This window comes from Acinonyx jubatus, chromosome A1 (assembly GCF_027475565.1).
Source record: "Acinonyx jubatus isolate Ajub_Pintada_27869175 chromosome A1, VMU_Ajub_asm_v1.0, whole genome shotgun sequence".
Taxonomy (NCBI): Eukaryota; Metazoa; Chordata; class Mammalia; order Carnivora; family Felidae; genus Acinonyx; species Acinonyx jubatus.
Genome location: NC_069380.1, coordinates 185,942,417 through 185,966,114, shown reverse-complemented (window position 1 = coordinate 185,966,114; position 23,698 = coordinate 185,942,417). Strand labels below are relative to the sequence as shown.

At 43.3% G+C, this 23,698-nt stretch overlaps 1 long non-coding RNA gene across 3 annotated transcripts in view; it reads left to right on the top strand.

Moving 5' to 3' along the window:
- LOC113592464 (uncharacterized) overlaps nucleotides 1-23,698 on the top strand; it is a 60,259-nt gene that overhangs the window by 28,882 nt on the left and 7,679 nt on the right. For all 3 annotated transcript variants that reach the window (XR_008288948.1, XR_008288947.1, XR_008288946.1), the window contains one exon: nucleotides 20,461-20,551. This is a non-coding gene — a long non-coding RNA (uncharacterized LOC113592464). The remainder of the gene's footprint in view (nucleotides 1-20,460; nucleotides 20,552-23,698) is intronic.

The window sequence follows — 23,698 nt, the reverse complement described above, 5'->3', positions numbered from 1 at the left end:
TAAAACCAGGAAAAAAGAGAGTGAGATACTGATAGGAAAATTCACAGAAATTTCACAGAAAGTAGAAGGGTTTGTGTGTGTGTGTGTGTGTGTGTGTGTGTGTAGAGAATTTCTAATAGCTAAATATATTATATAACATATATAATATATTAGACATTATATATATATATATATATATATATATATATATATATATATACAATTTCTTAACTCTGCTTCCTATTTGACCAGAGGGAATTCCTCATTGTGTGCTCTGTCCTGCACTGTAGAACTTCTCCCTGCCTTGGGACCCACATTCTCAGATGTGCCTACAGGGAGAGGGAGACAGGCAGCAGAACCCAAGTTCATGGGCTTTTGCCCAACCAGAGACATGGGCAAGGATGGCAGGCTTGCCTTACCCATCCAGCCAGCGATGAGCCAGCGGGACCATTAGGGGTAACACTGTTAACAGTAAGAAGTGAACGGGTCATCAGTCATATTAGCCTCTCCTCTTCCCATGTGGAGGGGTGGGCAAGAGGTGGAGAGAGGGATAAAAGTATGTACTTCCAGGAAGAGAAAGGAAAAAGGATTCCCTACAATACCTAACAGACTGGCACTTGCAATTGCAAATGACACATCTGATAAAGGGTTAGTATCCAAAATATATAAAAAACTTATAAAACTCAACACCCAAAAAATGAATAATCCAATTAAAAATGGGCAGAAGACATGAACAGATTTTTCCCCCCAAAGATGACATATGATGGCCAATAGACAAAAGGAAAGATGTTCAACATTGCTGATCATCTGAGAAATACAGACCAAAACTACAATGAGATATCACTTCACACCTGTTAGAAGGGTTAAAATCAACAACACAAGAAATAACCGGTGTTAGTGAGGATGTGGAGAAAGGGGAACGCTCTTGCACTGTCGGTGGGAATGCAAACTGATGCAGCCACTCTGGAAAACCGTATGGAGCTTCCTGAAAAAGTTAAAAATAGAACTACCCTATGATTCAGCAATTGCACTACTAGGTATTTACCCAGAGAATACAAAACTACTAATTCAAAGGGATACATGCACCTCCAATGTTTATAGCAACATTATTTACAATGGCCAAATTATGGAAAGAGTCGAAATGTCCATATATGATGAATGGATAAAGAAGATGTGGTATTTATACATGATGGAATATTACTCAGCCATCAAAAAGAATGAAATCATGGGGCACCTGGGTGGCTCAGTCGGTTAAGCGTCGGACTTCAGCTCAGGTCATAATCTCACAGCCTGTGAGTTCGAGCCCCGCGTGGGGCTCTGTGCTGACAGCTCTGAGCTTGGAACCTGCTTCGGATTCTGTGTCTCCCTCTCTCTCTGCCTCTACCCCTGCTCATGCTCTGTTTCTCTCTGTCTCAAAAATAAATAAAAACATTAACAAAAATTTAAAGAAAGAATGAAATCTGGCCGTTTGCAATGACGTGGATGGAGCTAGAGAGCATAATGCTAAATGAATTAAGTCAGTCCAAGAAAAACAAACACCGTATGATTTCATTCATATGTGGACTTTCAGAAACAAACCAGAGAAAGGGTAAAAAGAGAGAGGGAAAATGAAGAATCAGACCCTTAACCATAGAGAACAAACTGATGGTTATAGAGGGGAGGTGGGTGTAGGAATGAATTAATCAGATGCCTAAAACTAATATAACATTGTATGTTAACTAGCTGGAATTAAAATAAAAACTTTAAAAAAAAAGAATGTCTGGTACGTGGTTGGTGTCTGGCCCTCAGTAAATGCTTATTAATGAGATGCAACAAATGATCAGAAGCTAATGAGAAGCTCAGAAGGAAGAGAAGCTCAGAGAATGCTTCATGGAGGACGGGGTTCTTAGAGTCACCTACCTCCATCTATGGCCTGGGTCCAGGGCAGAGCCCATCTGAGATTTTGTAATTAAAACATTTCCTGACGTGGCTAACACACATGGCGTGGCATGGCCATGGAGCACAGTTACTTGTCATCACTCTGGTTGCGTGTTGGCTGGAACTTTGGGATGAATTAGTAATTGTCATTGAAGTTGAATATAAATAAATGGCATGATTCAGAAGCCTTTCAGTTTCATTCCTTAACTAAAACTACCTCATAAAACGTGGGCCTTCTGAGGGATTACTGACAAAAGGAAAAAATAAATCTCAATAAAGCTTCCAGGTACACTTGAATAACAACTGAATCATACCCAAAAGTCCTATACCAAATGGGGAGACCCTCAACCTACCATCCTTGTCAATAAATCACCCTGCAGCCGGCCTGCACCCACGCATGGATTTTGGATGCAGGTGGCACAATTGAAAAAACTCAGATGTCCCTAGAATCCGTGGGGGAAAGGAGGAAAGACACTGAGGTGTGGGAACTGTATTTGCAGAGAGCTGTGCTTGAGACGTTCGGGGGCAGTGAGCACACATGTTTTGGCTGATCAGTTAATGTCCTCATCAATCACGTTTCCTCTCCGTCAAAACTCGAGTATCCCAGAGAGACTGCCTTCTTAAGGGAAGGAGGTTTATTGACAAGAATTTAGGGGTCCTTAGGGGATATTCCTAAAATTTGGGATGATCACATTTGTGAACTCCTAACAAGTGTGCCCTTGTGTACCTGTGAAAAACAAGGTTGGAGCTGACCCACTCACTCAGTCCAGGCCTCTGTTAAGAAGCCAGCCTTTCAAGCATTGGGTAGACCAGCTGGCTGTACCTCAGACCATCTGGTTAATAAACCTATATCAGTGACCCAGTTCTTTCTGAAAATGGTCATACCAGCCCCACTTTTGTTAGCGGGGTGAAGACGGGCTTTGGGTACTTTGGGATGAAGAAGTCTTTAGATTCTTCTAAATGAAGAAAGGATTCTTCATGGGGTGCCTGGGTGGCGCAGTCAGTTAAGCATCCGACTCTTCGTTTCAGCTCAGGTCATGATCTCACGTTCGTGAGTTCGAGCCCCACGTCGGGCTCTGCGCTTGACAGCTCGGAGCCTGCGAGAGATTTTCTCTCCCTCTCTCTCTGCTCCTCCCCTGCTCTCTCTCCCTGTCTCTCAAAATAAATAAATAAACTTAAAGAAAAATCTTAAAAAAATAAATGAAAGAAGAAAAGATTCTTCTTTTAGAAGAATCAAAAGATTCTTTAGACTATTTCCCCTGCCCTTGCCCATACTAAATTCAGAGACCCCGATTTGCCAGTAGGACCCACCCACTGTAGCCCCCCCATCTGTTTAGGAAGGCTTCCTTCTCTTCTGTTGTGACTGATCTTCCGCCCTGGGGCAGAAGGCAAAGGGGGCGTGGCCACGGTCAATCCAAGCTCCTTGTAATCACACCTAGCCACCTTAGGAGGAAAGCAGAACCCTCCCAACATATTTCATAAGACTTAGGACTCTGGAAAAGACTGTGATCACTCTATCTTGGGTCCCTCGGTCAACGTGGAACCAATTTCTCTAGCCAGGGGACTGAGGATGGGCCATATACTAATTGTTTCAGAAGGATGGGAAGGCGACTGGAATTGGCAGTCCTACGGCCCTCACGCGAAAAGCGTAATGAGGGACGTCAATGCCCTAGATGGAGGCTGTTATCCGGTAACTAGAGGAGAGAGATACTAGGTAAAGCAAAGTAGCAGATGTCCCCTACACTGGACAAATCAGAAAAAATGAGCAATAGGGTTTGGAGTGAAAAGAAGCAGAACTTGGAGAAACGCTGGAGTAAAATTTTTTAGAGTGCTGGGGGCTTTCAGTGTGGATGGAGAGGAAGCTGTTAAAGGCATCGGCCAGACCTTGACACTCCTGGAGAAATGACTGCAAGGGCCAGTCACATCTTTTCGTTTGTGGAGGTCAGCAGATGGTGCCTGGTTGGGGCGGGGCCAGGATACTGACCCTTGGTGGACTCTTGCTTTAAACTTATTTTCTCTAACTAAAATAACAAAGATATCAGGACCTCTTCCTCATTGCTTTGGGAAGTTTCTTTCCCCTTGCTGGTGGTCATTGAACTGTCAGGAAGGCTGACAGTTTAGCTAAAGGAAATTTAGTGCTTTTGTTTAAGCTCTGGTGAAATTCATTGCATCCAGGCAGGTTGCATCACGGTACAGTGAGCTCTGATGGAACACCATGGATAGGAAGGGGGAGGATTGAATATTTAGAAACACAAAGTGAGTAAGAAACCACGGGGAAGATTGGGTCAGCTAAAAGGAAAATCTGCTAATTTCTTAGGAAGGGGAAGCTAATGAAAGTGGCAACCCCCCACCCCCCACCCCCCGTTGTATCTCCAAGGCTGAATGGTAGAGGCTGCTTGGAGTATTGTGTTAAGAAGGATTCTGAGGCAGTGATGGCACCCAGAAACAGTGGTACATCTGATACAGTGAAGCATTCCAGTGTCCTAGAAATGAAGCATGGTATATATACCCACTGCATTTGCCTTCTTCAGGGACTGAAGAATCTCACACTGAGGATTTATCCCAGGAAACAATTACCATGGGAGGAAAAAAAGTGACATGCCACACAAGTGTTTTCCTTGATCCTGTTTGTTAGCTCAGCAATTTATCCTACAGAAGGGGAATGGTCACTTGTCAGAATTAAATTAAAAAAAATTTTTTTTAATGTTTATTTTTGAGAGAGAGACAGAGTGTGAGTGGGGGAGGAGCAGAGAGAGAGAGACACAGAATCAGAAACGGGCTTCAGGCTCTGAGCTGCCCACACAGAGCCCGATGTGGGGCTTGAACTCACAAACCATGAGATCGTGGCCTGAGCCGAAGTCAGATGCTTACCGACTGAGCCACCCAGGCGCCTCTGTCAGAATTAACTTTTTACCAAGAAGACCATGCAGAAACATGGGAAAGTGTGAGACATAATAATGTGGAGCCAAAATAAAACATTTATATACGTGTAATGATTACAACGAGGTAAAAATAAAAGACAAGATACACAGACATTTGTGTGCATGTAGGCTATTTCTTTTACGTTCACTGACATGTGGAGCCCAGTTTGTATCACACAGTAGGTATACAATAAATTCTCGTTGACTATTCTATTGCTAGCTTTATGTATGTTTACAATAAAAACAACTCTCAAAGACAGAACAGCAACGACAACAACAAAAAATCCAAGCTGCCAAAAATTACTGTTTGTTTTTTCCTCCCTGAGAAATAACAATTTGTTCTGCCTCCTCCAGTCCCATCACATAGGCTCATCCTAGGACTGCACTGAGCAAGTCCAAACGCCCAACCTTCCATTAAATTCCTACAGGTGGTCTCACCTACCAACAAAGACTTCTCTGCTCCTCCTTTTCTTCTGGATTCTCAGGCTCAGGCCTCTGAAATTCTGACAGTAGCCTTGTTTATTGTCCTTCCAGAGACGGTTGATTGGCCCCAAAGGAAGTTTTTCTTTCATTTTGTGCGGTCAGACAGGTAACTACAAGAATGGTCTCAATAGCGTCTCCAAGGCCAGCTGAAAGCTTTCGATGGAATTCAAAATTCAGAGCTGACGTCTATGCATATGGTTACTGGAGTAATTGACAGATTGAGGCCAGGTCTCAAACAGACCTCAGATGTTGACAAAACCTCTGTTTTCTGGAGCAACTTCTAAATATGTGGACAAGTGACCAATTACTGTGTAACTTCACTAACTTCAGAAACTCTCCTCATATTCCCTAATTCCATCAAACAATAATTATTCTTTTTCTCTGAACCACACAAAGTGTCATAACCCTCAACTAGGAAATTAAAGTTATTTTCAATTTCCTTGGGCAAGGCAGAGGCAAGGGTAAATTAACAGTCTGTAGCTTGTCTGGAACTAGAAAAGCAGTGAAAATGTGGTGGGGAGTTACAATGTAGGAAAATCGGCCAAAGACAATGCAATATTTAGCTGATGGTAATCTCAGAAGATACACTCAGAGGACAGAAGCCGCTAGATAAACAGGCAATATCTCTGGGAGCAAAGTGACAATGGAGAGGGGAGGCAGTTATCACAGTGATTTAGACCAAGAAAAAGCCATGGTTTATCTGTCTACACCAATCTAATACACTAGACAACACAACATCTGTCTGTTTCACTGGGTCCAAAATAGTCAATTCGCTGTCACATGTAATTTACTCATTAGAAAGTAATAGTTTTCTGTCTCTTTTTACTTCTCACCCGAATATCTTCTGTTTCTAGCCTTAAAAAAAAAACACATCATTTTTCCTTATAACAATAATTCTTGCATGCATCTACTTGCGAATTTTATTGAATTTTTACCACGATCAGGCACCATGTGAGCATAAGGGATAGAGAGTAGGTAATAAAAAATGGTCAGGAAGACAGGTAGATTAAAGAGGCAATTACAATTCGGTGTTATGATACAAGGATGTATTACGCACTCTCAAAGCTCAAAGGAGGGGGCCTAAAGCACACTGATGAAGTCTTTCTGGAGGAGGTGACAAATAAGCCAGTTCTGAAGATAAAATAGCTTGGGTGGTTGAGGAAGCATCTTATATCACCTGTAATTTTTCTTCTCAGATAAAAGAACTGTTAGCATTTATGTGTATTTTCTTCCAGTATTTTTTCCCACACACATACAGAGAGGTAGATATATAAATATCATAATAATGATTATATAGATGTCTGTAGATTTATAGAACTGTGATCATAATGTCTATGTATCATTCAATGTTGGCTTTTCCATGCTTTTAAATATGTGTTGAAAACATGGATTTTGATAGATGAATAGTAATATATTGAAAAGATGTTTCATAATGTATTTGATCACTCTCCTTGTGTCTGGCACAGTTTTTGTTTCCAAGCCACAAAACCAACCCTGGCTAAATTGAATGGAAGAAGAATTTACTGGAACAATACTTGGTAGCCATAGAATCTATGGAAGGGCTAGAAAAATAGGCTAAGAAAAAGGGCAGAAGTCAAGATAGAGTCAGCAGTGTGCACTCTATATAGGATTGACCACAGAAACAATCTGTCCTTAGCATTTTTGTACTTACGTTTCAGGGTTCTGAGAAGAAGCCTCTTGTTGGCCAAGGCCAGGAAATGTGTCCCACCCTACCTACAAGGAGACACATTTTGTAGTAAGAAGTGGAGCCCTGACTCCATCAAGACTTACCTGCTGGGGCCTTCCCCCAAACAGGAAGGCCACTAGGATGTGGCTGGTAGAAAAGCCCCAGCAATATCCACTACCCTCCTGTTATTAGATATGTAAGTTCTTTCCTTTCCCCCACCTTTTTTCTTTGTGATATAAAACTATTGAACTTTATTCTACAAAATCTCTGAGCTTCTCTCTGATTATCTTCATAAGAGAAATTCCCTAGAAATGCAATTTCCACTTGAAAGACCGTGAACATTTTTAAGTCTCTTGATACATATTGCCGAATTACTTTCCTGAAAAGTTGGGTTAGTTTAAGACTACTCTTGGAGTATGTATGAGTGTGCCTGTTTTCAATGCCCCACATTGGACTCTCTTGTTTTTATACATCTTTATGTCCATTCCTGTCTAGTCTGGTCTCATTTGAACAGCCCGTACCTCCTTTAAATTACACTTCTTTGAAGTCAAAGCACCTAGTGGCAAAGTGAATAATTCAGTAAATAAGTTGTTTATTTCCTTGAGTTTATTTGTGATAATTACCTTTATTGATTTTCTTCCCCATTAATTTGATTAATTTGGGGGCTGCTTCTTTTATTATGCTGTAGAGAAGCTGTTTCTTTTTCCATTCTGGAAAAGAAGTATTTACAAAGCAGTAAGTGGGTCTGAAATAACAGAGGCTGGAATTCTGGGAGTGAAGTCCTGAGAGGAGGCCTCACCCTCCTTCAGCATATGGCTCTTGCTGATGCTGTCTTGAGCGTCTCTCTCCCAGACCTCCCAGAAGCAGCGGCAGAGCACATGTCCAGAAGCAGATCCTTTTGGAAAGCCGTAGCCGTGGTACAAATCCAGTAACCTATCACCAGAGAGGTGATGAGATATTTCAGGACTCTTGTATTAACTTAGAAGAACATCTTTTTTTTAGCAAGAAATTGAAAGATGTGGAAAATGTTAGGACCTGGGCTTCCATCAAAAGAGTGTTGACTGGGGTCTGGGAAGGAGCACTTGACGAGGAGTCTGGGACCCAGAATGCTGGTCCTACTTTGTCATCAACTAGCCATGTGGCCTTGAAGAAGTCACTTCACCTTTTTGGATTTCAATGTGTGTGGGGGATAGCCCACAGGATCTTAAGGGGACTTCCCCTTCTGACAGTGAGCAGGAGATCCTACCATTACTTAGGATTTTTCAACATTGTCTCAACTTCAAATGACACTTTCACTTTGTTGCCAGGTAGGAAATAACTGAATGAATACACACATCTTTCCCCTCACCCTAGGGCTCACAGACCTCTCTGGGGCTAGCTAGACCTAGACAAAAGACAGGCATAAGACAAGCTTAATTCTGTCAAAGAAAGCCACTTTTTTTTTTCTATTTGCATAATATGATTATAACATTCTGCCCTTGTCAAGTTCTTTCCTCTTGTAGACATTTACACAATGGGTTATAACTGTATTATTTTATTGTTGGTCATTACCCAGGGTGAGTCACCTTTTTAAATGAGTTTATGTGCCTTATTAAGTATTCCACTCACAAGGACCAGAGATAAGTCCTCATTTTGGAGCACTGGTGTGAATAACCATCACTAGGTGTCTGTGCTTGGCAGGTAGCCAGGTTGGTGCCAAACTCGGATTGGTTGGATGCTCTCATGGCCATGTGGCCCCAGGTCCAGGCTATGGTGCATATTCACGGGACAGTAGGCAGTGGTAACCTTCCTAGTTGTAAAGGAATGTCAAGCTCATTGAAAAGTTTATATAACACAGAATCATTTTCAATTTTCCTTAAGTAAATATCTGGCAAGGCCCAGAATTGGATATAATCCAATTGGATTATATCCAATTCTGCAGACAAAGTGCCCCCAAACACATTTCCTCTGGAGAAAGGCTGAAAATATATGCACATTTATATTCGTCTAATTTAAGCAAATCTCATTAATGTGAATGATGCAGAAAAATATACAGTGATGGAGTGGTTCATGTTCTCACGCTAGTCTGGAAGGGAGTTCATTATAGTCCACAGGAGGTTAGCATTTACTGAGGCTCTTTCTATATAAGACCTTTACAAATATAAGACCCTAGTCCAGGGATTGCGAGTACATGGTACTTTTGCCTCAACTCCCCCTCCCAAGCCCGGAACAGATAGCACTAATGGAAGATGGCTTTCTTTCCTGCTGAGATGGCCAGTCAGAGACTCGAGGAAGGAGTGAATCACTTCCTGCTGAAAGGTGTCTACCAGCTGGTCTTTATGAGAAGTCACTTCTCCCACAAAAGATAAGAGATCCTATTACTTCTTAAATACAATTGATGGAATAAAATTGAATGCTTTTATTTATTTTTTATTTTTCATTTTTTTAAGTTTATTTGAGAGAGAGAGAGAGAGAGAGAGTGCACAAGTAGGGGAGGGGGCGGAGGGGGAGAGAGAGAGAGAGAGAGAGAGAGAGAGAGAGAGAGAATCTCAAGCAGGTTCACTCTGAGTGGAGCCCAACGTGGGGTTTGATCCCATGATGCTGGGCTCACGACCTGAGCCAAATTCAAGGGTAGGGTGGTCAACCAACTTTAGCCACACTGGTGCCCCTAAAGTTAAGTGCTTTTAAGCTAATAAACTAATGTACCAGGACGTTATATTGACTTTCATTGTATTCTCAGAGGCTTAACTGAGTCCCCAGAGTTGAGGGCAATGAGTGATAAGTACCCATGGCTTCTGGGGGAGAAAAAGGTGCTAGACACCAGACCCATTCATGGAGAGCTACTGAGAGTCAGCAAAATGGTTCCCTCTTGCCTGCCATTTACCCCAGTGTCTGTAGGAGGAAGATCAGCAATTTGAGAACGTGGGATTTAATGAAGGGATGTCTTAGGAGTAGAAAGTACTAAAAACTCCCCCCAACAGCCTCTACTACTTCCAAGCATACAAGAGAACCCCAAGAATGAATATGTGGCAGTATTGGGGGTGCATATCCCTGCCCAGAAGACTCTGAAGGCCAAGGGCTGGCTGGGCAGTGGTGCCAGGAGACACAGTAGCAGTGCGAGCAATGATCCTTGTGTCATTTGTGGGACAGGAGAAAAGTGTTTCCCATAAGCTGAGTAGTCACAGTGGAGGGTAGCCAGGACTCGGCCACTCTGCAAGGGCCCCCACCCGGAGGGTGTCAGCTCAATGTTACATTGAACTCAGTGTAACAGGTAAGCCTTCTCTGGCCAGCTAGGCTAATCATGTGCCCCCTCCAGTCTTATTATACCACCTGGTCTAATTCTTTGGTAGTACTTATAACATGACTTATTTTGTTTTCATTTTTACTTTATTGCCTGGTACATGTCAAAAAATTTTTTTGGTGGTGGCGGGTAAGTTAGGAGTGAAGTGAAGGTTTAGGAAACACATCTCAAAAAGGCCACACTTTAAAGAGTAAAAAACTTATTAAATATATTCCAGGAAAGCAGGGACCGTTTTCATCTTACTCATCACTATTCTCAGGGCTCAGGACAGAACCTGGCACATAGTAGCTGCTAAGCCAAAATATACAGAACAGTAAATCTCTGCCAACCAAAGGCCCTAAGAGATAAATAGACATCAATTGGTTCTGAGAATTGCAATTTCTCAAGTCCACGGCCTACTTGTCAATGCCTGAGTTAAAAGGGTATAGAGGAAGAAAGGGGCAGGAGGTGTAGACTGGAATAAACTTTGGGAACTCTCTGGGTTTCTATTATTCCTATGCCTCACTGCCTGGATAACTGGGAAACAGCTCTTGAGTGAAGTTCTCTCCTTTCACCCTGGGCTCTCCTAAGCCACTATGTCTGCTGCCTCCTGGACAGTCATGTGGGCTCTCAGTCAGTTTTGATTGATTTGCTTGGCCGTGATGAGGGCTTCTCAGCCTTGATATGCTTCCAGGCTTCAGGGAAAATTGAGCACCTGCTCAGATGTTTGGAGACAATCTGGAAAGGTGGAAATATACAAAGGCCATGCATTTGCTGGTATTGCTTGTGGCTTTCTACACGTCCTCGTGAGGGATGTGAAATGAAAATAATTTACCTTATGCAGGTATGTATTTTCAGTGATAGGGACCCCAAATACACATTTATGAAAAGGCCATGGGAAAACTAGGGCATTTTAAAAGTCATTCATTTCCCTGCTTCTCATTAGAATCACAAATGAGATCTCTGACAACCTCAGTCATACCGTGATGAAGGAAATCACAGCCCATCCTCTCTGTAAGATGCTTTTTTCCCCCCTGAAAAACAGAGATAAAAATGGCTTATATTTGAATAACACTTTACAGTTTACAAGCATTGCTACCTATGTTATATAATCTGATTGAAAAGAAGATAAACCATCTGGTAGATTTTAACTCCCTCATAAAGCTGAAGAACCTTCTGGGTGTTCAGTAAATAAATGAATGCTTTTTTAAATGCAATGTAGAGACAGAGCCATTGCTGCATGTTTCCTCCAGAGTTAGGATTATATGTCAGATTGACCTTGAATGACAGACCACATACAAAAACATCAGGTAAGGCTGTTGTGAGAACTAAAAGAGCCAACAGGATCCAATCAGGTCCACATCTAAGATCTGCGGGGCTCAAAGTAAGAGTAGTTACAAATGGAGGCCCACTCACATATGTTTGAATATTGAAAATATATAAACCAAGCCAGAAAACTATGAAATAAAATATATTCTGTCCTCCTACTTTAATAAATAGATCTTTATGATGCTCTGGAGACCAGGTTTAGAGTCTCCCATAGACCACTGCAGGGCGGGGAGAGTCTGACCTGGCCACCCCTCCTTGTCTTCCAGTCTCAGCTCCGTCTCACACAACGAGAGGCCGTGAGTGCAGGTGGGGGCACACCCAGCACCACCCCCAAGCTCTATTTCTACCCTCTCAGAAGAGTAGGCTCCAGGGAAGAGAGCTGCATGGTCCCAGAAGTGAGCTCAGGGTCACGTAGAAAGGAAATCCTGGGCTGCTTGGTAGTTAGTGTGAAAGAGGTGAGTGCAGGTGCTGGATAGGAGTCCTTGGCCCCCAGGAGCCCTCACTCCACGGAGAGAGGTATAGTCGGAGGAGAGACCAGACGGGTCTCTCTAAAGTGTGGGTACCTGGGCAGGGGCCCTCTTGCCTGGGTGTAAAGGAGGTACTAAATCCAATGATAGTTGGCATTAAACTGGGTGCTGCTTGCTCTCAACTTGCGTCTTAAGTTACCCTTTACTCTAAATAAAATGTTTATAATTATTAGAGTATCTATGGCCTATTTAAAGTAAAGCTCAATTTAGTGTTGATTTTTAAAAAATTATTTAGGTCATTTGGGACGGAGCAACCAATAGTTAGAACAAATGGGCCAAAATTAGAAAGAGAAAGTAGGAAGATAAAGCATGCTGTCTCTAGTCTAGACAGATGAAAAGGAGCAATAATCACAATAATAATGCTTTTAGTAGTCTAATTCTTTGTTTCCAAAGCTCTTTCACTTATATATATGTATCACTGAATTCTTATAAAAATAAGCACCAATTCTTTGAAGTCTGAAAGATGTCTCCTCCAGGCAAGTAAAAAGGAAACCTTAGTCGACACTTAAGGAGTACATTTATAAACCCCATTAGCCCAAGGGAACTATGTAGAAGGAAGAAGCAAAACCCTCAAACAGACTTCAACTTTGGGCCGGCTCTGCTCTGTCAATAGTGGCTGCCTGAAGTCCTTGATTCAGGAAATCTCAGGCCATGCCGGGCCTTGGTGGTTGGTAGTGATTGAGCCATGTCTGTCTTGGTCAAGGGAGGGGCCGTGATGGCAATTGTGCCATGAATGTGCCACCTCTGGGCATGAAGAATGCATGTGACAGACAGTAAAGACAAGCAGGAGACCTGGGGTCACCCTTAATCTTTTGAAGTTTTTAACAAGGAGGAAGATCCATCCAAATTCTTAGCAATAATTCTCATCTTCAACATTTCTGTCTCCCCCAAGCCAAAATGATCTATTTCAGGTTTCTTTGAGAAAGATGCTGCTTTCAACTTGCTTTCCTGGTTATGGAAAAAGATTGGCCAGACACCTGCTAAGGTGTTAATTAATGATAACTGGATAAATATGAGACTTGAATTTGCTTCTCATCTCTGTCACTAACTAGCTGTGTGGCCTTGAGTAAATCCCTTAACCCGTCTGGACCTCGATTTTCTTATCTCCAAAATAGGAAGACTATCTTATTGATCTCTTGGCGTTTGGGGAGGCTTAAAGGAGATAGTAGCAAAGCCAGCACTTGGAATAGAAAACTTTTGTACAGATGTAAACCATTATAATTCCACTGAAAAATTAGCAAATTGTTCTAGGGTAACGTTTCCCAAAGTGCGCTCCTTAAAACACCAGTTCCGTGGGAGGTCAAGGGGCGTTACACTAAAGACATCAAAATAAACATCAATTGTTCTGGTCAAATAAATTTAGAAACCTCTGGGTTGAAGAAACTTAAATGGGCATCTTCACCACAGGGATTATTTAGTCTTTAACATGCATTGTGAGTCATTAAAACTGGGAGATCGCACACAGAGGATCGCATACTTATTTGGACACAGACTCTTCTTTTCTCAAAATATTAGTCCCTCAGAATACAGTCCTTTGGAAATCACTGAATGGTCTATCTTCTAAATTCTGTTGCAGCAGGAGTGCCGTCTGATCCATTTATTTATTTGACGAATGTTCCTGGAGCCCTGTTACCTACCAGGCACTGTTCACCGTACAAAACAGAGGAAACAAAGGCCTGCTTTCATGAGGCTTACATCTCAGTGGGATTTGATGTCATGCACCCAAAGATGACCCAAGATGTCATGCTTGCCCTCAGAGAAGCGACTGCTCTCCTTTAACACAAAGAAACAAAATGCTGAAGTAGAATTGTTAGAAACAGAGAAAGCCTGGTGGGGAAGAATAGTTTGTAGGCAAGTAGGGAAGACTGCTATTAATTCTGTCTTCTATAACCCAATCTCTGCATGGAGGTTAAACTGTGGGGGCACAAGATCTCATTCATCCATTCATCCATGCACGCATTCATTCAACAAATTCTTGTGTGCATGACATACGTTATATAGAGAAGTGCTTAAGATCTGATCTCTACCCTCAGAACCAACTTCCAGGTGGGCAGGCAGGTAAAGATGTGAGCGATTGTAGCTCAGTGTGTTATAGGTGCTGTGGTGAGGAGTATAGGGTCATGTGGGAGTATATTAGCAGGGCACTAAACCCCGAGCTTCAGAGACGGCATCTCAACGCAAGTACCATTTAAAGGGAATTATCCAGAAGTTGAGTTTGTTTAGTAAACTGGCTGAGGGTGAGGAGGGGGAAATGGGCAGTAGAAACAGCTTTAGGTAGTGGAAACAGCATGTGCAAAGGCCTAGTGGCACCTATGTTGTACAACCAGTGTAGAATGGGCAAGAAAAGATATATTTATAATATTAGGATTCTGTGTATGATATTCTTTGAAAAGTGTTCTGTTGCTGAAAGAAAACTTGAAAATCATTGGGGACTTCTGAAAGGAGATTTCTGAGATTCCTGCCATCTTTATAAGGCCTAGATTCTGCCCATTATATCAGTCTCCTTCCCAAAAATATTTGCATTTTCATGGGGAATTTTGGCAGATTGAGAATTCTCTCTATTCTCAAACCCAAAGGAACATATTGTTACTGGCAAATGTATTCATTAGAACTATTTTGGTGATAAATGACAGAAAACCCAACTCAAGACTTAAGCAAAATAAGGAATTATCTTACATAACAGAAAAAGCCAGAGAAAGGTTGATCTAGAGGCTTCAGACCCAGCCTCTCTCCATTTCTTAGTTCCTCTGGCCTCCAGGTAATCTTCATTCTCAGGCCAAACATTGTGGCAAGATGGCTGCAGCATCTCCATTTCTGTGTCCTCCACGTTGATGTCTAGTGGAAAAAGGGGTTGTCTTCCTGAAGGTACATGTCCCTGTATTCACTCTGATTGGGCCATCATATGCCTGAATCAATCACTGTAGCCTAGGGATAAAATTCCAGCAATTGAACAGGCCTGGGTCACATGGTCCAATATTGGGGTAGGAAGTAGAGATTCATTAGAACCACCTGACAGAATAGTGTCCTAGAGAAATTTGGGGGGGATATTAGCAGAAGAAAAGGACTGAGAGAGAGAAAGAAAGAAAGAAAGAAGGGAGGAAGGGACAAAGAAAAAGAAAGAAAGAAAGAAAGAAAGAAAGAAAGAAAGAAAGAAAGAAAGAAAGAAAGGTGAGAAAGGAAGGGAGGAAGGAAGGGAAGATTAGGGAAGACAAGGGAAAGAGAGAAGAAAGGTCTTTTGTTTCCCTTTCACAAATATAAAAAATAAATCTATGTCAAGAAGCACTTCTGGTCGTTGGAAACAGAGGGGGAAGTAGGGAGCAGAGAGAGAGGGCTGTGAACATAACATTGGTTAGATGTGAATATTCCCCTGAATCTGTCATTCATCAGTCACATACCCATCAAATCTCTAGGTAGGAAAGAAATTTCCAGATCATCAATTCCACAGTGATCACTGAATGCTTGAAACTCTGTCAGCCACCTAGCCAGCATAAAATCAACTAGTGTCCTTGAATACCTTCCAGCAACAGGAAACTCATTCCTCCTGTAACTAACCATTTCATTGTTGATGGACTTCCATTATTAGGCTTATCAGTCTTTCCAGTGACCTGAAGTCTTCCTCCTAACTCTGTGCTGGCTTCAGTTCTCTTTTATCCATAAAGAGAAAGCTTAATTCAGCAGAGGCAAAATGGTAGACTATCGCCATATCTGACCTGAGACAAGATCATTGCCCAACACGATGTTTTGATTAAAGTTGTGTGGGTGCTTCAGGTGATCAGGCAGAGTCTTTTTCCTGTGGTCCCCACAACACCCGTTATATTTCCTGGGAGCTTCCTATGTTTATGCTACCTGCCTGCACTGGGAAGTGTTTTGATTTTGCAATGCCTGGTCTGGTCTAATCTTTTCATGTGATAGTTGATTAGGTACTTGAAGACTGTACTGTGACAAATTGGAGGGGGGGGGAAGAGGAAAGGAAGGGAAGGGGAAAAAAATGGACCTTGAACTTACATAGTCCAGTGAATTCTTCTCCTTCAAAGTCTCACCTTAGGGGAGATGTATACTCTCCTCAATGATACTGCTTTTTCTCAAAAGGATTTTCAGACTCCTTTGGAATTGTTTTCAGAGCCTAAAGCAAATTCTTTGAACATCCTCACTGGTGGCAAATCCTCATTCTTTGAGAGTGGTTCTGATTTTGGAAGAAGCTAGAGTCCCTGAGTGCCAAGTGTTGATGAACAGGTTGGCTAGCATGACTGTCTGCCTCATCTTTTTTCTGTGTCCAGAGCAAAGTGCAATCATGAGACTGAGATCCTTGTAAGATCTTTTTAAATGTTTTGTCTTAGTTATCTGTTTCTACTTTCATTAATTTCATAACCAACACATTCACATTGGTCAAATTTCAAAGATATATATAATTCAAATACAATTCCAAATTTAATATATAATAATATGTAATATATATTATATAATAGAATAAATAGTTAAAAGCCCCTTTTGAATCCCCCATTCACCCAGTTTTCCTTCTGGAGAGTCTGGAGGGCCTTAAATGTTTTGAAGAAGTCTCAAAGAATCATCTGTTGGCCAACTGACACATGAAAAAAATGCTCAACATCACTCATCATCAGGGAAATACAAATCAAAACCACAATGAGATACCACCTCATACCTATCATAACGGCTCACATTAACAACTCAGGCAACAACAGATGTTGGCAAGGATGCGAAGAAAGAGGATCTCTTTTGCATTGTTGGTGGGAATGCAAGCTAGTGCAGCCACTCTGGAAAATAGTATGGAGGTTCCTCAAAAAACTAAAAACAGAACTACCCTACGACCCAGCAATTGCACTACTAGGCATTTATCCATGGGATACAGGTGTGCTGTTTCGAAGGGACACATGCACCCCCATGTTTATAGCAGCACTATCAATGATAGCCAAAGTACGGAAAGAGCCCAAATGTCCAGCGATGGATGAATGGATAAAGAAGATGTGCCATATATATATATATATATATATATATATATATATATATATATTGGAGTATTACTTGGCAATGAAAAAGAATGAAATCTTGCCATTTGCAACTCCGTGGATGGAACTAGAGGGTATTATGCTGAGTGAAATCAGTCAGTGAGAGAAAGACAAAAATCATATGACTTCACTCATCTGAGGACTTTAAGAGATAAAACAGATGGACATAAGGGAAGGGAAACAAAAATAATATAAAACAGGGAGGGGCACAAAACAGAAGAGACTCATAAATAATGGAGAACAAACTGAGGGTTACCGGAGGGGTTGTGGGAGGGGGGATGGGCTAAATGGGTAAGGGGCACTAAGGAATCTACTCCTGAAATCATTGTGTCACTATATGCTAACTAATTTGCATGTAAATTTTAAAAAATAAAATAAAAAAGGAATCATCTGTATATATTCAATCAATGCTTAAAATGCCTTTTAAGATCACTAGATTTTGTGCAAATTCTGGTATGTTTATGCTAAACACCAGTCTCATGACTATAGTTACCTGAATTTTAGGGATAAATTGCTGCCTTCCAGCCATAGAATTTGGACCTTGAGAAGTCTCTGTAGTGGGAGGCTGCCTCCTGGCTCAGCCACGTGAGCCACAGGAGAGACTGGAAAAGTTACTTTAGCTCTTTGAGCCTCAGTTTCCTCATCTGTAAAATGGGCATCATGTCAACAGCCTCCTCATGGGTTATTGTGAAGATTAAGTGGGATGATGCATGAAAATGTCCCAAAGAGGGTGTGATGGTTAATTTTCAACATGGCTAGACAGTAGCGCTTAATTATGTGGTCAAACCCTAGCCTAGATGTTGCTGCAGTGAAGGTATTTTGTAGATGTGATTAACATTTATAATCAGGTGACTTTACGTAAAACAGACTACTTACTCTCCATAATGTAGTTGGGCCTCACATAATCCACCAAAGTTTTAAGAGCAAACACTGAAGTTTTCCAGAAAAGAAGGAATTCTGTCTCAAGACTGTAACAGAGATCCTGTCCCAGTTTCCAAGCTGTACTGGGCTGCCTTGTGGTTTTCAGACTCAAGACTGCAACATCAACTCCTACCTGGATTTTTCAGCCTGCTGGCCTGCCCTGCAGATTTCAGACTTGCCAGCCTCCACAACTGTGTGAACTGTTCCTTAAAATAAATCTCTCTCTCTCACTGTATATATATCCTATTGCTTCTGTTTCTCTGCAGAGCTCTGACTGATGCAGAGGGAGCACTCTCTGGATATTGGGGGGTAGAGAGTTGGGAGGGAGTGTTAAAAAAAAAACCCAGATCTTAGCCCTGGTTCTTCCATTCCCCAGCTGAGCAGCCCTGGGCAAAACTCTTAGGACCCCTGAGCTTGTTTCCTCCCCCTGCCTAACGCCTTGGAAGGTTGTTGGAAAGACAAATGTTATGAAAATGGTTTGTCAAGTATCATGTACAAGCAGATGAGAATTATCTGGGTCTGTCTCCCTTTGAATGCGCATATATTCTCAGGGTCATCCTTTGGAGGAGCCCAGACTTACACCTCTCTAGAAATGTCCCTTCCCCGGCCATTGATTTTTGTTTCTGTCTCTGGCTGCTGAGCCCATACCCAGGGAATGCAATCTGGTCACTCAGCAGGTAATTCTTTGGCCCCCACCCCAGGCCTCCATGGGCTCTGTACCCCAGGCATGGGGAAGTGGAGGGAGGAGGGGAGGAGGAAGTGGAGGGAGGAAGTTGTGGGACTGGGAGCAGAGGAAGGGGGAGGATGAGAGAGGAAGGGGCCAGTGTGCCAGCATGGGTTCCCAGGGGTCCAGGGCTGATTTGCTGGGGTGGTTGGGTCTGTGCTGCAGATTGCAGGCTGATTGTAGCAGATTAGTCGGGACTTAAAAGGGGCCTCATCAGAACACATGAATACAGCTCTGAGTGTTCTACTTCTCTCATCCTGGGGACAGAGCCAATCAAACCAGAGAGGGTCAGAGGGCAGAGTACTATGAATAACCTGCCTCCTTTACCGTCACAGTGCTTCAAAACACCACTCTGGCCCATTTCCATTTGTTTTTTCCTCTGCCAGGGATTCAAGGGCCGGCACTTGAGAGGGATGAAACTTTCTGTAGTGTCTGAGACGCCCCCATGTTGCTCCTCACCCCATCCTGGTACTTTTTATCTCATCACAAAGCCCTTTCTTTCAGGCCACTTACCACAGACTGAAATTATTTGATAAATAATTATTTACCAAAAATGGCTCTCTCCCCTAGAATGTGCCGTGAGATCAGGAAGCTTACCTTACTTGCCCACTCTCGGGGTCCCAGCTCTTAGCAGAGTGATACAGAGTAATGCTAGTTATCCTCAAAAAATGTTAGGGCCATGGGAGGTATGGATACCTTTTAGGAAGGGCTCTCTGTGTGCCAGGTGAGGAGCCCAGAGCTGTGCAGTCATTTCTCATCCTCAATTAATGATCATCCTGGGAAAGAAAGATGATAATCTTCATTTTGCTGAAAAGTAAACTAAAGCTCAGACTGGTTAAATAACATGGTCATGGAGGCGGCTGGGAGGCTCAGTCTATTGTGTCTGACTCTTGGTTTCAGCTCAGGTCATAATCTCACAGGTCATGGGTTCGAGCCCCACATCAGGCTTTGGGCTCCTTGCTGACAGTGTGGAGCCTGCTTGGGATCCTCTGTCTCTCTCTCTCTCTCTCTCTCTCTCTCTCTCTCTTTCTCTCCCTTTCTCTCAAAATAAATAAACTTAAAAAACAAAAAGTAACATGGTCATGGCCACACAGTCAGAGCTGGGACTCTAATCTAGGTTTGACTGAGTCGAAAGTACATGCTGTTAGTCACAACACCAGGAATGAAATATGTCGTGTGTACTGTGCCTGCATGCATTGGTCGGGAGTTGCTGCCAGAAGCCCTTAGAAGATATCGGGTGGTCTCCCGACTGGGTGGAGAGAGTGCTGCAATGTGGCAGTAATGTCACATCTGTGAGGGGTGAGGGAGGATGTCCAGTGGCACACATGCTGTCTCTTTGACATTCTTATACTATATGACATTGCCTCCCCAGAGGTAGAGTGCAACAGAGAGAAAGGACCAAAAAAAAGAGAGTGAGAAAAAGTAGGAGGTGGCTGCCTTTCTGGCCCTTTTCACACCCTGTGGCTGCATTTGTGTTTTCTTGGCAGTGGGAACACCTCTACCTACAGGCTTGTTTGCAGGATAGAATGCAATCAGAGGTAGGAACTAGCATGAGAACTCTTGCAAACAAAGGTTGCCAGTGCTGCTTCTTGAGCGGAGTTCATGATGACTGGGGGGTCTTCAGGTCATCTGATACTTCCGTGGGACTGTAATACCTCTACGCAAAGATGCTGTTACTCCTTCCCAAAGGCCCTGTGGGGGAAGAAGGACCATCAGAGGTTGGAGGAAGGTGACATTCAAGCTGCTGAGCTAGAGTTTGAGGATTGACACCTGGTTGCGGGTCAATCCATTGGCCATGGGATAATCACCATGTATTCACTCTGCCCGATGGAAGCCTGAGAGGTGGGGCTTGTAGAGTTTAGGTCTCAACTTACTTACTTACTGTGTAATCTTGGGTAAGTTATTTAACCTCTGTGAGCCTTGGTGGCTTACTTAAAACAGCATTTATCTTAGGGGCCCGTTGTGAGAATTGAATGAGACGAGGCGTAGAAAGAAACTACTTGGCTCTGATGTACAGCAAGCACTCAATGCTTATTAGATATTGTCTAGGAGGAACCTATATACATATGTGGAAACTGCAAAGTCGGGGCAATGATCTGAATCTGTGCTCCCCAAACCAGGTAATTGGTGGTGGTTTTTCTTTTCCTTTTTCTTTCTTTCTTTCTTTCTTTCTTTCTTTCTTTCTTTCTTTCTTTCTTTCTTTCTTGTTCGTGTGCATCTGGATGTTTTGACTACCCAGTTTTCAGAACTGGAAAAAAGAAGGGTGGTGTTGTTGAGACCTGTTTATCTCAGTGTGTGGTCCTACTCGGTCCTGGTAGGCCTCTCGGTGTCTGAACCAGGGGAAAATGCACCCTCCCGCTGTGTGCTGAAAATATTGGCGAATGCAGAGCCAGACTTTGCATCCCCTGCTCACAGCAGAAACCCACTGGGCCAGGACAGCCCTCCTTCCCCTGTCCTCCGTAAGAAACAGTTTAGATCATCACCATGGTGGTGGCTACCCTTTACCAGTGTTAACCGTGTGCCGGGAACTTGATGCCTTCGATGGCCCCATAAGGCAGCCACTATTCCCATTCCGGTTCTGCAGACCAGCAGATTACGCCCCAGTGTGTTTAAGTTACTTGTCCAGGAAGTGGCAGAGCTGGGATTCAAACCCAGGCCAGCCGGGTGTCAGCAGCCCCATGCTTACCACTGAACCATGCTCTCTGCAGGACACTCTAGCTTAACGAGGAAGCTTGTTTGGCAGAGGGAGTGAAATGGCAAATGTGTAAGTCAGGGCCCGTGAGAAACTGTAGAGGGATCAGAGCAGCGTTCTTACTCCCTGCTGCGCGCCTGAATTGCCCGAGGAGCATTCATGAGCTAGAGAGGTCTGGTCCTGACCCCCTGAAATTCTGGATCTCTGGATTGAGGATGGAGCCAGAGCTTCCCAGGTGGTTCTGATAGGCCTCCAGGCTTGAGGACCACAGAGGAGAGGAAGAGGTTTGGGAGGGATTTAGCAAATTCCTTGTGGTTAGAAACTTTTCCATTCCCTTCTTGGAAGTGGCTGATTCACATTCCAGGTAGTGCACCTTTGTCTCAGTATCTCCATTTGCAGCGTGTGGGCAATGGAGCTTGACAACATTGCAGAGCACTGGGTGGATAAACAGCTTGTAGAGGGCCATTTACATGGGAAGCATTGGGAGAAAGTGCTCCTGGGGCTTTGAAGTGACCTGATTTCAGTTTCCATGTGGTGGTGCTCTGGGCCACATCCCAGCACTTCTGGATTATCAGCAAGTAGGTAGTCCCGTGGGACCAAGGTGCAAGGTGTTTGCTTGCAGAGCCTGGGGTAAGTGGGGAACTCTGATTGCCCCATCCTTTGGTTGAAGAACAGTGTGAGCTGACACATAATTAGAACCATTAACTGGCTGTCAATATGGAGAATGAGATTTGTGGCTCCCTCTTACAAAGGATATATGAAACAGTAAACACACTTCCAGTTATGGATGGGGCTAAACACACCATTAAACTGAATGCTAATGGCTGTCTCCTGCTTCCTTTGAACATTTCACCGTGGCAACCAGCAGGTGCCCTTTTCTTGCCTTCTCTTTCATCTTCCCATAATTCTCTCCTGCCATGGCTTTGTGGATGATAATGGGCACATGCCTGAAATAGCAGTTATAAAGAGAATTAGAATTAAAAGAGGAAAAAAAAAACCCAAATTAGGTTGGAGTAGGTTTCCAGCTCCTCATGTTATTTGCTTGTAGGATGAAGAAATCCCAGGTAGCAAGAACAGGCCAAGGCAGGTGAACATCTTGAACTGATGTAAGTAAGCGTCTTAATACACTGCATACTAAAGGCATTAAGCCTGGCCTGACTTCTGAAGCTCAGCACTAAATTGTGGGGGCAGCATAATTTATGGCTGAAGAATAGGAGCCCAGGAGTTTGACACTCTCGGATATAAATCCTTTTCTGTTGCTAAAAGCTGTGTGACCTTAGGTGAGTAATGCTCTCTCTCTCTGTGCCTAAGTTTCCTCACTTGAAAATCAGGGGTAATAATAATAATAATGATAATTGTTTCATGGGGCTATTGCAGGGGTGGGGTAGAGTGGGGTAAGGGGTTGGGTTGGCAATTATAATGGGTATAAAGCTCTTTGTATAGTGCCTGGCACATAGTATGTGCTCAGTAAATGGTAGCCACTCTGATGATGATGGTGTTGAGTAACAACTTGCTGGGTAACTTTAGGCCAGTAACTTCCCTGAGCTTCACACTGTTCATCTGTAAAAGGCAAGCTAATAACAGTACCTGAGTCACTAGTTTAAAGCTCTAGATAAGAATTAAATGATGAAAAGTATTTGGCACAGGGCTTGGCACATAATCAGAGTTCCATAAGGATTTGCTGAATGATGGGGGAAAAAAAATAAATAAATGCTATCACCGATGAAGAAGCTCAATCAGCAGGCCCAGAGCATTTAATATTAGACACCGAGGGAGAAAAATAGGAACAGCCCTGGACTCGTTGTCAGTTACATTTGTTAGCAGCCGCAGACCTTCCTTTGCTCCCTTTGTCCTTGTTTCTCCACTCCTCTTGGCCCTTAGCACGCGCGTGTGCTGGAAAAGAGAAAACGCGATGCTGACTTACGCAAATGAAATCCCAGTATCACAACGGGCACCGAGCAAGGCCTCTGGCAGGAAGGCCATAAATAACATTGCACCACTGCTCTGCCAGCAGAGCCAGCCGGCCATGGGGCCTCCCGGCCGCCCCCCTACCCCGGGCCCTCAAGCATTCTGGGCCGCCCCAGTCCCTCACCTCCCCATCAGCTGCCCCCTCCCAGGTCAGTTCTGCAGGACACTGACTCATGCTCTGAAGCCACCTGTCCGTCTTCGGCCCGCCCCGGCTTCCCTCCAGGAGCACCCCCTGGGGAGAAGGCAACCTGGTAAACCAGGTACTGG